This window comes from Phyllobates terribilis, unplaced genomic scaffold (assembly GCF_046119375.1).
Source record: "Phyllobates terribilis strain yellow unplaced genomic scaffold, ASM4611937v1 Scaffold_1__5_contigs__length_1240528914, whole genome shotgun sequence".
Taxonomy (NCBI): domain Eukaryota; kingdom Metazoa; phylum Chordata; class Amphibia; order Anura; family Dendrobatidae; genus Phyllobates; species Phyllobates terribilis.
The window spans coordinates 553872855-553888382 of record NW_027362761.1 but is presented as its reverse complement, the minus strand read 5'-3'; positions in this window follow the sequence as shown (position 1 = coordinate 553888382).

Here is a 15528-nt window from a genome sequence, read left to right as displayed (position 1 = left end):
CTAGACTTCGGGAGGATTAAGGGGGTTCAACATCATATCCCCACAGGCAACCATTCCCCAATTAAAGAACGTTATCGGCCTATACCCCCAGCTCACTACCAGAAGGCAAAAGAAATGCTGCATGACATGAGGAAGGCAGGAGTGATTAGGGATAGTTGTAGTGTGTCACCCTGGCCTGGATGCCACAAGTGTAATTAAAGCTGTGTCTGAGAGCAAGGGGGAGGTTCTCTAGTCAGGGGAACATTAGCATGCAATGGCTCCTGTCTCAGGCCAGTAGGGGGAGCAGGCTGCCCCTATAAAAGCTGGTGCTGGGGGCAGGGTTAGAGTGAACTTGATGGCCTGTCTCAGCATTGAGACTTGTCCCAGAGCAGAACAGGGACAGACAGTTGCACTGCACCTAAGAGGAAGTGTGGCAGGAGGAGAGCCACAAGCCAGAGACAAGAGGCGAAGAGAGCCTGTCTTGGCAGAAAGAGGACTTAATTTACCAGACTTTGGTGTCTGAGGCTGGAAGGATTCCACATCCCCCAGCAGATAACCAGTCCGCAAGGGACTGTATATTCCTTGGCCTAAGAAGCCTGGAGGCCCTGCCACAACAGAAGGGACCAGCAGAGCCGTACAAGGCTGGGAGCAGAAAGGAACCCACGTCGCAGGCCATACAGGCGAGAATACACGGAAAGCTCGGAAAACGTGGGCTGTTACCCTATAACGAGGAGATAGCCAGAAGGAGCGCAGAAAGCACGGTAGGCCTACACCCTCACCCTGACCAGGGCCAATTTCCCCGTTGCTCTCAGACATCCAGGTCCCCTCCTAGCTGGGACTGTTTATGGGTCAGTTTACCTGTTTCAGTAAAGACCCTGGACTGCAACCTATTGTCTGTGTGCTCCTTCGCGCCTCCAGCACTACCGGTACTGGGACTCTCACCACCATCACTCCCACCATCCACTACACTGCCCTGGGGCCGCACTCTTCCCGTGGGGAGTCACACCATCCCAGCTGCACATATCATCAGCCCCAGTGGTCTGCCCTTCAGCGGCGGTTCCTAATGACCGCAAATCCACGGGTGGCGTAGTCGGACATAATCAACAACACGTAACGGACTACCACTGGCCTGACCACCCTGAGCCACGGAACCGGGTTGCCACTACTACTCCCATCGTTCCCCCTATTGCCCGGATCCGAGTGCCCCATGGCCCAGGGGGCGAGTCAGTAGTCCCTGGGCGGCTCCCCTAGTGCTGGTTAGGAAAAAGGACAGGAGCATGAGAATGTGTGTAGATTACCGTCAAGTAAATCGCATTACACATAAAGATGCATACCCTTTACCACGCATAGAGGAGTCCCTAGCTGCCTTGAAGTCTGCAAATTAATTTTCCACCCTTGACCTCACTAGTGGATACTGGCAAGTAGCTGTGGCTGAGAAGGATCGGGAGAAGACGGCCTTCACCACCCCGATGGGACTCTGCGAGTTCAACAGCATGCCATTTGGACTCTGCAATGCCCCCAGAACGTTCCAGAAATTGATGGAGTGCTGCCTCGGACACCGCAACTTCGAGACTGTGTTACTTTACCTGGACGATGTAATTGTGTACTCCAGAATGTACGAGGACCACCTGAAACACCTGGCAGAGGTATTTAAGTCACTGTCCCGGTACGGGATGAAGTTGAAGCCCTCAAAGTGCTACCTGCTCAAGAGGAAGGTACAGTACCTGGGGCACATTGTCTGTCCAGAAGGGGTAGCACCAGACCCGGAGAAGGTCACCGCCATTCAGAAGTGTCCGGAGCCGAAAAACCTCAAGGAGGTGCATCAGTTTCTGGGACTAGTAGGATACTACTGGAGATTCGTAAAGGACTACACAAAGAAGGCAGCTCATCTGCAAGACCTCCTGGTAGGGCAGTCCCCCAAAGGCAAAAACCCTCCATTCCACTGGGGTAAAGAACAGGCTGAATCATTTCAAGAAATGAAGGAGATCCTGACAGGTGACGAAATCCTAGCCTACCCTGACTACAGCCAACCGTTCCTGCTGTATACAGATGCCAGCAACGAAGGTCTGGGAGCTGTCTTGAGTCAGAAGCAGAATGGGCAAGAGCAAGTCATTGCATACGCAAGCAGGAAGCTCCGTCCGACTGAGAGGAACCCAGAGAACTATAGCAGCTTCAAGTTGGAGTTCCTGGCCTTGGTCTGGGCCATCACTAAAAGATTCAAGCACTATTCGGCTTCCAGCAAAATTCACTGCCTATACTGATAACAACCCCTTGACCCATCTTGAAACAGCTAAGTTGGGGGCTCTGGAACAACGATGGATATCTCGGTTGTCAAACTACCAATTTACAATCAAATACCGGGCGGGCCGCAAGAACGTCAACGCCGATGCCCTGTCTAGGATGCCTCACCAGTCAGACACAGAAGAAGAAGTGGATGACCTGGAAGAGATAGAGCTACCTGCCTTTCACCGGAGTGGGATGATCCATGAGCAACGAGCCTCCAGGAAGCCGCGTGAAAAGACATTAAACCCCCTTCCTCACCACAGCTGGAAAGAGACCCAGGACAGCGACCCGGTTGTCAGCTGCATCAAACAGCTGATAACCCAAGAAGGTGCCTCCCTGGAGAAAGATGCGTCTCTGCAAGCAAAGCAGCTGTGGAATGAGAGAAGCCGGCTGTTTATCTACCGTGAGAAGCTGTGACGGAGGTACGTTAATCCAAGAACCCACGAGATGGTATGGCAGATAGTGGTCCCGAAGACAGACATCCAGATGGTATTAGAGGCTTACCACGATCAAGCGGGGCACTTTGGCTGGAAAAAGCTAGAGACCCTGCTGAAATGTCGATTCTACTGGGTAGGAATGCGCAGCTCCATTGAAAGGTGGTGCCGGGACTGTGGACCCTGCGGCCTAAGAAGGAAAGACTTCAGCAGCCAGAAGGCACCCCTGCAGCCCATCAAGACGACTCGGCCCCTGGAGATCGTGGCCCTGGACCATGTCAAGCTCTCCCCCAGCAGGTCAGGGTACTCCTATGCTCTGACTATGGTGGATCACTACTCACGTTTCCTGGTGGTCGCCCCCCGTCAAAGACCTGACGGCAGAGACAGCAGCGAAAACGTTCCAAGCGTATTTCTGCAGACCCCATGGCTACCCTGAGCAGGTGCTGACGGACCAAGGCCCGGCCTTTGAGGCTGAGTTGTTCAAGGAGTTCTGCCATCTCTACGGGTGTAAAAAGATAAGAACTACACCTTACCACCCACAAACAAACGGTCTCTGCGAAAAGATGAACAACATCATTATCGACTTGCTAAAGACCATACCACTTGAGGAGAGAAACCAGTGGCCAGACCTACTACCATACCTAGTGGATCTGTACAATAATATACCAGTCAGTTCCACCAATTGCACTCCGGCATATCTCATGCGGGCAAGGCCAGGAAAGCTGTCCATGGATTTGGAGCTTGGTGTTGTTGAACCTGAAGCTGATATGATCACTGAGGACTGGGACACCACCAGACAAGAGCAGTACAGAAGGGTACAAGCTTGTGTCAAGGACAGTCTTACTCGGGTGAGAGAAAAGCAGGAAATGCACTACAACAAAAACGCACCAGCAGAACCTTTCACACCAGGTGAAACAGTACTAAAAAGGAAAAGACGCAAACACAAACTCGACGACCAGTGGGAGAAAGACCCCTACACTGTGTTACCATCAAGATTTAACAACAAAAAGACTTGTATAATCAGTCGAGATGGAGGAAAAGCATCTGCTACAGTGTCCAGGGACCATCTAAAATTGTGTCCACATCTACTAAAGACTCAGGAAGAAGTGTCTTTCACAACCCAGGAAGAACCTAAAGAAACAGTGATCCACACTGACCTAGGAGACTTCCCAGCTGATTGGCCTCAGATAGGAGGTGCAGTAATCATTCCAGTACTCCAATTCTATGCACAGCCAGAAATCCCTCCACAGCAAGTTGAACCTGTAAGTGCTGCAGAAGACCCAGCTCAAGAAGTATCCCCGGATGAAGGATCCCCGGCAGGAGCAGAGCAAGAGGGCCCAATGGTAGGCTTGCCAGTCCAAGACAGATGTTAAGGCAGTTTTACAACATGGTTACACGTAGAACTGGTAGAGTAACTGAGGATACAGATACTGACACTCCACCAACCACAGCACTACGCAGATCAGTACGCAGCACGAGAGGTAAACCCCCTGCTAGCTACACTGAGTAAAGTAGCAGAATTTCAGAGAGTGTAGATAGTTATCCCTGGGGTATTGAGTATTAAATTGTAATGTACTGCATACTTGTGTATTTTCCATGCAAATGTACATTATTTTGTGTTTTGCTTATTTTTGAACAATTTAAGTGATATGGACACTTTGCCTATTTACCTTTTTATTTACCAAAGAACTGCGTGGCTGAGGACTGTGTGCAGCCCAAAAACTGCTTTTGTATATAATTGCGCTCCCTGGAGTGCCCTTTAGGTGACCTTAGAAGCAAAACCTGTCTGGAGTGGCACGTGTGGAGGTCCAACATGGGATCTTCATGCCCTGCAGCCACCCCAGGGCCTACATAGAGGGTTTAGGACAGGTCCCTCAAAAACCCACCAAAGTACTCTACCTTGTGAGATGGACATCCTGTATGGGAACCTCACCACAAGAGACTTGGATTCTGAGGACACTCTGTAATTGTTATTGTTATGCAACGTTTAAGATTCGTGCCTCCCATAAAGGGAAGATTGTTTAGTATTGCATATAATTCCAATTGTTATTGTTTTATAAAATGTACTTCAGCCCAGGAGTGCTGAGTTTAACTAGGGGGGAATGTGAAGCCCAGCTGTGCTTGGTATCACAAATCCTAGAAGGGTGTATTGAAGGATTCCTCCACAAGAGGCCCCCATAACCATTCACACATCTCCACCTTCCACCTCAGACCACCAGAGGGAGCTCCTTAGGGAGATATATAAGGGAAGATGGAGCCAGGCAGCAGTTAGTCTGTTGATGAGTTCCTGCAGAGCGAGACACAGAAACAAGTCAGTCTGCAGTGGAGCTCAGTGACTCAGCAATTCCTCTGAGAGTTCAGTTGGTGCAAGCCTGAATACAGAGTGGAGTCCAGACTCGGGTGTTGCTCAGTGAGGTGAGCTTTAGGTGTGCCGGCGCTATAAGATCGGTGAAAAGCGGCACGCTGCCGTTAGTGTGAGTAGCCCATTGAGGGTCCGAGTAGGCCGAAGGCAAAAGAGTAGAGAGTTAGCTCATAGGGGGCAGAGGAGACACATAGGCCCCGTGAGTCAGGAGCGTGCACTCCAAGAGAAGGCCCTATCACAAGGTCAGCCAGCGCAGGACAGAGACAAAGTTAGGCCTAGCTCCAGGCAGGTCAGAAACTTATTACGCAGCAGCAAGAACCAGGAGGCCCAAAACCTATGCATCCCCGTTCCTATACTGCCCTGAGGCCCAGCTCTACCTGTGGAGAGCAATACCATCAAGCTGCCCTATCATCAGCCTCAGTGGACTGCGCAGCGCTGGTGATCCTCACCAGAAACCACAGGTGGCGTCACGAACTCTTTCTTTTATAATCTTAACATCGATTAATGCCCTTTTAAAGAGAGACCCCAGAGTACGGGCCCGGGAGCCGACCACCGCGACCTCCTTAAGGCTAAAGGCCCGGGTAACCGAGTCATCCCCCATCCCCTGGGCTTGTCAGAAGTGCTGTTTGAGAAACTCAACATACATTATGGAGTTCATCTTTACCCCTTCAGGGATCCTAAAAGGGCCGACAATCTCTCTCCCCATGATTCCAGCCCAAAACATTACTCCACCTCCTCCTTGTTAGAGCCGTAACCGTGTTTGCATGGGGTGTCCATCAATCAGCCATCCTCCACTCCATCCACCTGGACCATCGAGATTATTTCATGCATGATAATGCCCCGTCTCATGCTACACATAACACATCTGCATCTCTGGCTGCTATGGGCATAAAAGTGGACAAACTTATGGTGTGGCACCCATGCTCTCCTGACCTCAACCCCATTGAGAACCTCTGGAGCATCATCAAAAGGAGTGTCTATGATGGCGGGAGGCAGTTCACATCTAAGCAACAGCTCTGGGAGGGTATTCTGTCCTCATGCAAAACAATTAAAGCAGAAACCATCCAAAACCTGACAAATTCAATGGACGAGAGAGCTCAGAAGCTCCTTTCGAACAAGGGGTCCTATGTGCAAATGTAACATCACCTAGAATAAAGTTTTGAGTTGAAAACTGTTTGATTTCAGTTTGTAATAACCTGCTAATGCTTATAATTTCAAAAATGACCATTTTTTTGTTCTTTATTAAAATGAAAAGGTTGAAAACTCTGTTGTGCATAATAATTTGGAACATGCATTTTGAGTGCAGTTTGAGTTTTTTATTTTTTAAAAAATATACTGTTATCATAGGCAGTTTATACAAAAACCTTTCAATTGTACTCTAATAGTTATTTGACTGGAAAATTACAATGACTGCAATTCATATAGGTAATTTAGGAAAATCTGAGAAAATATAATTTGCATAATAATTTGGAACACAGTGTATAGACCTCTCCATTTTTTCTAGGAGGAAAAACTTGCAAAATCGGCAGTGTATCAAATTCTTATTTTCCCCTCTGTATTACTAGGAGAGACACACAGACCTCAAATCAGACCTCAAATCCAGCCTATATTACTGGGAGAGACACAGACCTCACATCCAGCCTATATTATAGGTAGAGTCAAACAGACACAGATTCAGTCTATGTTACTGGGAGAGACACACAGTCCTCCTGTGGCGCCCCTGAGAGTTCAGTTGCCACAGAGGTACTGCACTTCACCCAGAGGTGTGGTGTCTCCTTCTCTCAGGTAAGGAGGGAGTGCAGCCCGGAACCCCAACATCCGCATTCAACACTACACTGCTCCAGGCCAGCTGGAAGGGCAAGATGCACTGTGTTTCTGCTGAGCCCTGTCCCTGGCTGGAGTAGGGGGAACCAAGAGAGGGGGAACCAGTAGTGGGTGAGGGTGGAGGATGTAGAGTAGGGGAGCACCATAATATGAGGCACATAAAGGGAAGCCATCTTAGGGTGGCAGGAGTAGTGCAGAGGACAGAGAGTGAGTAGCAAGGAGAGGAGGGGAGCAGAGTCTCTTTAGGAGCTCTGCTCCATAAGGGGCCTAGTAATAGAGGCCCAGGAGGGGAGCAGAGGAGAAAGGCTCCGTTGACATAAGGGATCCCAGGGGGTACGGTGAGTGCAGGACGGCACCCGTACGCCTGAATCTGCCAAGTGTCAGAGGGATCAGGCCGCAGGAAGGGAACCGGTCCCTGGATGAGCCGTGTTACTCCAGGTCTCGGCTGGAAAACCGGAGGCTTCTGTACTTCCATGGTGCAGTTGCCACAGCCTCACCCTAGTCATCGTGAAGGGTATCAAGTAGGTCGGGGAATTCCAGGTTGCCTAGAGGGACAGAGCACCTGATCGGGAGTGTGTGTGGGGAAGCGCAGGGCAGGAGGGAGAAGACCCGGCGCGAGAAGTCGGTCTAGTAAGGAACATAAAGAAAGCGGGGTTCCGTCAAGCGCTCCTGATATACTTGAGAAAGAGCTGGACTCCTTATCTGGTAGACGCAGTGCGACGCGAGAGGCTGACACCCGTACAGTGTACCTGAGGAACTTGAACAGAACTGTGAGTAAACTCGGATGACTGCACTCCACTGCCTCTGTCAGTTATTTCCGCTGCGCCATCTCTACCGCACCACAAGCCCCAGCATCACCATCAGCTATATTACACTGCCCCAGGGGTTCGCTCCGCCTGTGGGGAGCGGAAACATCCCAGCTGCCATCCCATCACCCCCGGAGGTCTGCAGCTGCGCCGGTAACCATTACTGGAAACCACAGGTGACGTCATGAAACAAACCATACACTAAAAAAATCCCTTTTTCAAGAGAGACCCTCGAGTACGGGCCCGGGAACCGACTGCCGTGACATCCTAAGCAAGGTAAAAGGCCCGGTTACCGAGTCCCCTATATCCCCCTGGGTGACACACACTCCCATCCAGCTGATATTACTGGGAGAGACACACAGTCCTCCTAACCAGACGATATTACTGGGAGAGACACACAGACCTCACATTCACCCTATATTACTAGGAGAGACATAGACCTCAGATCCACCTTGTATTACTGGAAAAGACACACAGACCTCAAATCCACCCTATATTACTGGGAGAGACACACAGACCTCCCATCCAGCCTATATTACTGGGAGAGACACACAGACCTCCCATCCAGCCTATATTATTGGGAGAGACACACAGACACAAATCCAGTCTATATTACTGGGAGGGACAAACAGTCCTCCTATCCAGCCTCTATTACTGGGAGGGACACACAGACCTCAGATCCAGCATATATTACTGTGAGAGATACACTGTCCTCCCATCCAGCCTATATTACTAGGAGAGACACACAGACCTCAGATCCAGCTTATATTACTGGGAGGGACACACAGACAAAGATCCAGTCTATGTTACTGGGAGAGACACACAGTCCTCCCATCCAGCTGATATTACTGGGAGAAACACACAGTCCTCCTATTCAGCCGATATTACTGGGAGAGACACACAGTCCTCCCATCCAGCCTATATTGCTAGGAGAGACATAGACCTCAGATTCAGCCTGTATTACTGGAAAAGACACACAGACCTCAAATCCACCCTATATTACTGGGAGAGACACACAGACCTCCCATCCAGCCTATATTATTGGGAGAGACACACAGACACAAATCCAGTCTATATTACTGGGAGAGACACACAGACTTCACATGCAGCCTATATTATTGGGAAAGACACACAGACACAAATCCAGTCTATATTACTGTTAGGGACACAAAGTTCTCCTATCCAGTCTATATTACTTGGAGGGAAACACAGACCTCAGATCCAGCATATATTACTGTGAGAGGTACACAGTCCTCCCATCCAGCCTATATTACTAGGAGAGACACACAGACCTCAGATCCAGCCTATGTTACTAGGAAAGACAATCCCACGAGAGATTTTGGATTACACTATAAACCGCCTATCAGGAGGTCCTGAAAACAAATCAACAAGTGAAGCTTGTAGACTGAAACTTCGTGCAATTTTAATAATTAATAGTAACCACTAGCATAAAAAAAATCCAAGCACATTCAGCAGGGCGAGCTGTGTGCTCGGTTTCCTTTCACTCCTCATTCAAATGAGTCTGGTTTTTCACATGTAGAAGCAGGACATTAGTGACAGGAACCATCGATATTTAGGTACACCTTGACGTGGTTGGATGGCTTTCACGCTCTTTGGTCAAAAAACGCTAAGTACCTTACATTTTTAACAATTGCACTATTATTGAAAAAAAAACTGAAGTGCAAAATTAAAATTCACTTGTTCATCAAAGCTCTCATAAAATCAATTCTGTGATTGGTTGCTTTGGGCAACAAAGTTGTTTTTTTAGGCAGTTTTGATAAATGAGGTCCAAAGTGTCAAACAAGCATATTGGAGTTTTTATTTGCCTAAGAAATTTGAATTAAGTGTCCCCCCCAAATTCCAAAAATACAATTACTGCATTGAAAAAATAATACCGAGATAAAGAAGAATGCTACATGATAGAAATAAAAAAAATGAAAATGCAGCAAATATCTAAAGAATATGGACACCTTCAGGGACATTTCTTTGATGTATGTGCTTTTAGCTGAAAACAATTTTTGTTATTAGGCTTCAATAACCTTTGCACCGTTTGGCTCTTTGTTTCTCTGCTTGTTGTTGGCTGTAAAATGAACTAACTGAGAATCAGTCAGCGAGATTTGTTTTTATCAGAGAGTTTGTCACTCTTTTATCTGTGTTTTTCTGAGCTCCTCTGTGCTGTTATATGACCAAAGACCATATCAGAGTGTAGGTGAACTTTGATGTGGTCATAAATCAGCTGATAGAAGCTCAAAGCTCAGAAAAAAGACCCAAACTTCTCAGATGAATGAGCTCACTGAAAGATTCTCAGTCAACTCATTCTGTAGCCAGCAACGTGCAGAGAAACAAGTTACCAAACTGTGCAAAATTCTTAAAGAAACCCATAGCATAAATTATTTTTTAGCAAAAAATACATGTATTTTAGTAAAAAAAAAGAAATCCTTTAAGAATATAAAGTGCACAAGCACCTTGTGAGGACTGGAGCTCCTAATTCCTCATCTATCATCAGGATGGTGCCCTTTATATGTTATTTAACGAAATTGCTCTTTACACATTTCCATTATCCCGTAATATACAATTCACTCATTGATCACATCTGCTTCGTAATCTTAATGGATCTCATAGAAGACGAGAGTACGGCTCTACAGCTTCCACATTTTAAAGGAGAACAACACAACTGTGTATTTTCTGCTGTTGGGGAACCATAAACTAATATTATCATATAGACAAGGGTAAATCTGAGGTATATTCCAGGTAAGACCCTGTTCACACTTTCAGTATTTTACATCAGTATTTGTACGCCAAAAGTGTGCGAAAAATACAGAAGTGGTGACGTGTTTCTATTATACTTTTCCTCTGATTGTTCCACTCCTGATTTTGGCTTACAAATACAGAGGTTAAATACTGATCAAATACTGAATGTGGCCTGAAGCTGATTCTCTGTGTTATGGCTGCTGCAGATCCCAAGGGGCAGATTGCGACTCATAGAGTCATCATAGAAATCTCACCAGCCTCCCAGAGCCTTCACCATGTATTGCAAAGTTTTATCTGGAGTGCACCTTAAAGTATACGGTATATATTACATTTGCCACATTTAAAGCCACACTCCTTTTCTACAAGCCATACTCACAAGTTGTATGACCTTAGGGTGCAAGTCTGCAGTGACTCTATGTGACTGCAGACTTTTGCATCCTCACAGCTTGCTTTCGGGATTCTTCAATGCCAGCGCCAGTAGCGGGCGGTCATGTGACTACAAGTATGCAATTTGCATACTTCCAGCCACATTCCGACTAGACGTGTCCAGCCGTGCTCAATACACTTGAATTGAGTGAAGCCACACACATCTAGTCGTCACGTGACCGCTGTATGGTAAATCAAATACTTGCAGTCACACGTCCGCTGCTCCCGGCGCTGGTATATTCACAAGACTTCAGTCACATAGAGTGACTGCTAACTTGTAGCCTACGGCCAGGCAGCCCCTTTAACAACATCCCTTTTATAGACACTGATTATTGAGGAACAAGAAGTGTCTAAAACACATAATGAATCCGAGGCAAGGCACATACAAAGAATTTGGGGGGGCAGAAAGATTCAGAATTCTGGTACTTTTAGCTTAGTAAACCTCCCTCAATATATGTTGTTTACTTAAAGGGAAGCTATCATTAGAAAATGACCAACTATTTAAATCAGGTTTTTTGTTGCATCTCATTTTTTTTATTTGTTTGTTTGTTTAATTTTAGTTTTTCTTATAATATTTACTGGAAAGCAAAATTAGTAATCACACTGGTCACTAGGATTATTTTAGCCTCAAATTTCCAGTCCTTTCAGGAACAGTTTTCAGCAGGCTCATTATCATCAGAGGCAGGATTAAAATGACAGGTGTTATGCGCTACACAGAGAGACCTAGCATATTGGCACCACACCACATCAGCAAAGGCGCAGCCAAAGACGCACTTGGTACAAGCTTCCCAGCTAGGTGAGCCCATGAGGGCCGGGAATACTCTTCACCTAGCTCCCTGTAAATGAAAGAGGGACTTTGGCAGAGCCCTTCCATGGCCCACTGTCGCCGGACAGCTGGCGCCAGGTGACGCGGTCGGGGCCTAGTCAAGAACCTGGTGAGCACCTCTGCAAGAATCCCAGGAAGTGAAACCATAAGAGAAAATGAGAAAACCCCTGAAAAGACAACAACACTAATGCTAGCGCCGCTCACCACCACAGCACATAAGAACTGCAATAAACAGCAAAGCACTGAGTAGGGAGCAGGATTAAATAGCCCACCTAATGATCAAGTGCTGAATACCTCCCAATAATCCCCAGACAGCCACTCCCTGCTAGCTTGCATAGCAGAATGGACATAATCCCTCGATTGCCTAGTGCCAGACACAGCAGTGTCTTGCATTGCCTGGCAACCGATGAGAGACACGTCGTCTCGCATCCTCACACATCCTACAATACTTGAACGCGATGCTCCATAAGATAGAGAAGATTTCCCTGCACTTGTAGTAGCCCAGGCCTCCAGGATCAGGGCAATGGCGGCATCTGCAACCGAAGTAGCATACCAAATCCATTCCCAGGAGGGAGCACAGTGACATGATTCCTAACAACAGGTAACACCTCTATACACAACTGATAACACAGGATCCACTAATCACAGCAGGTGATGTCACAGCTGACCCTGCTATTCCTTCCTTCACAATGACCTTTGCACACAATCATTCAATGCATCTCAGTCTACTCATTGCTGCTAATGTACATGTGTATGTCCTGAAACAACAAGAGGTGTAAGTCTAAAAAAGCCGCAGTGGTCCCTGTAAAAATTGCAAGATTTTTTTTATTGTTACTTTTAATTTGTGAGATGGAAAAAAAAAACATTGCCAATTATTTTTTCTTTTAATTCTGTACATTTAACACAAAAGCCTGATTGAAACAACAGTTCAGTTTCTGATGACACATTCCTTTTAATGTTACTTTTCAGATGCTTAAATGGTGGATTGCAATAATTCTCAACGCTATTTGTGAGGATGCTGTAGATGGTGGCAGGAATGACAGCCTGCTTTACTTTTTTACCTGTGAGTACAGGAATAGTCATGGTGCAGTCAACCCAGTAAGAACCTTGTATTGTCAAGAAGCTTTGCATGGTGATACTGATATACTGTGAAACTTTGCCACCTCAGGAAGCTGCTGGAATGAGTTTCACTTTTTGTATTGAAGAGCTGAAATAATTAACTTTTTGATGATATTCTAATTTAGTAAGATGCACCTGTATATACAGTATATATATTTACACACGTGGTCAAAATTGTTGGCACACCTCGTTTAACCCCTTTACCCCCAAGGGTGGTTTGCACGTTAATGACCAGGCCAATTTTTACAATTCTGACCACTGTCACTTTATGAGGTAATTACTCTGAAACACTTCAACGGATCCCGCTGATTCTGAGACTGTTTTTTCGTGACATATTGTACTTCATGATTGTCGTAAAATTTCTTCAATATCACTTGCGTTTATTTGTGAAAAAGTTGGAAACTTGGCGAAAATTTTGAAAATTTCACAATTTTCAAAATTTTAATTTTTATTCCGTTAAATCAGAGAGATATGTTACACAAAATAGTTAATAAATAACATTTCCCACATGTCTACTTTACATCAGCACTATTTTGGAACCAAAAATTTTTTTTATTAGTGCGCTATAAGGGTTAAAAGTTGATCAGCGATTTCTCATTTTTCCAACAAAATTTACAAAACCATTTTTTTAGGGACCACATCACATTTGAAGTGACTTTGAGGGGCCTTTATGACAGAAAATACCCAAAAGTGACACCATTCTAAAAACTGCACCCCTCAAGGTGCTCAAAAATACATTCAAGAAGTTTATTAACCTTTCACGTGCTTCATATGAATTTTTGGAATGGGGAAGAAAAAAAATGAACATTTAACTTTTTTCACAAAAATGTTACTTTAGACCCCAATTTTTGTATTTTTGCAGGGGTAACAGGAAAAAATGGACCCAAAATTTGTTGATCAATTTCCCTTGAGTACGCAGATACCCAATACGTGGTGAAAAAACACTGTTTGTGCGCACAGCAGGGCTCAGAAGGGAAGGAACGCCATTTGGCTTTTTGAATGTAAAATTTGCTTGAATAATTTGCGGACACCATGTTGCGTTTGGAGATCCCCTGATGTGCCTAAACAGTGGAAACCCCCCCTCAAGTGAAACCATTTCGGAAACTAGACCCCTCAGGGAACTTATCTAGATGTGTGCTGAGCATCTTGAACCCCCAGGTGCTTCACAAAAGTTTATAACATGGAGCCGTGAAAATAAAATTTTCACATTTTTCCCACAAAAATGTTTTTCAGCCCCCAGTTTTGCATTTTCATAAGGGTAAGAGGAGAAATAGAACCATGCAACTTGTTGTGAAATCTCTCCTGAGTAAGCAGATATCCCATATGTGGGGGAAAACCACTGTTTGGGCGCACGGTAGGGTTTGGAAGGGAAGGAGCGCCATTTGACTTTTTGAATGTAAAATTTGCTTGAATAAATAGCGGATGTGCCCATGATGTGCCTAAACAGTGGAAACCCCCCACAAGTGACACCATTTTGGAAACTAGACCCCTGAGGGAACTTATCTAGATGTGTGGTGAGCACCCTTAACCCCCAGGTGCTTCACAGAAGTTTAGAACATGAAGCCGTGAAAATAAAAAAATCAAACTTTTTCCACAAAAATTATCTTTTTGCCCCAATTTTTTTAGTTTCACAAGGGTAAGAGGAGTAAAAGGAACGTACAAAATGTTGTGCAATTTCTCCTGAGTATGTCAATACCCCATATGTGGGGAAAATACACTGTTTGGGCGCACGTCAGGGTTCAGAAGGGAAGGAGCATTGTGTGACTTTTGAATGCAAAATTGCCTGGAATCAAGAGGGGACGCCATGTCGCATTTTTGGAGCCCGTGATGTGCCGAAATAGTGGAAACTCCCCACAAGTGACCCCATTTTGGAAACTAGACCCCTCAAGAATTTTATCAAGGGGTATAGTGTACATTTTGAACCCAAAGGTACGACAGAATTTGATAACATTAGGTCAACATATTGAATAAGTTGTCATTAGTCTTGAGTAGTGTTGAGCCACCCCCGTAGTGTTCGGGTTCGGTTCGGTTCGTCGAACACCGGGATGTTCGAGGAACTGTCCGTCGAACTGTTCGTCGAACACCTTAGAACACCGTCGAACACCGTTAAAAACAATGGCAGGCAAACAAAAACACATAGAAACACATAGAAAACACCTGCAAAGGTGTCCAAAAGCTGACAAACTGCTCAGAAGACACTCTCTTTAAAAAAGCCGGCCGGCAAATTCAGCAGCGGCATACACCGGTACCCGACAATTTAGACAAGAAGAAATAGAGCATCACACATAGATTAGATAGATAGAAACATGTCAGTCACACATATAAGAAGCACAGTGACAGTGTTGGTTACTGCACTTGTCATTTAATGTAAAGGATTTATTAAAAAAAATATTAGTGTTTTCATGCACCGTCTCTTTAAAAAAGCCGGCCGGCAATTCAGCAGCGGTACGCGACAATTTATAACAGAAAGAATAGAGCTTCACACATAGATTAGATAGATAGAAACATGTCAGTCACATATATAAGAAGCACAGTGACAGTGTTGCTTACTGTACTTGTCATTTAGTGTAAAGGATTTATTTAAAAAAATAATAGTGTTTTCATGCACTGTCTCTTTAAAAAAGCCGGCCGGCAATTCAGCAGCGGTACCCGACAATTTAGAACAGAAAGAATAGAGCATCACACATAGATTAGATAGATAGAAACATGTCAGTCACA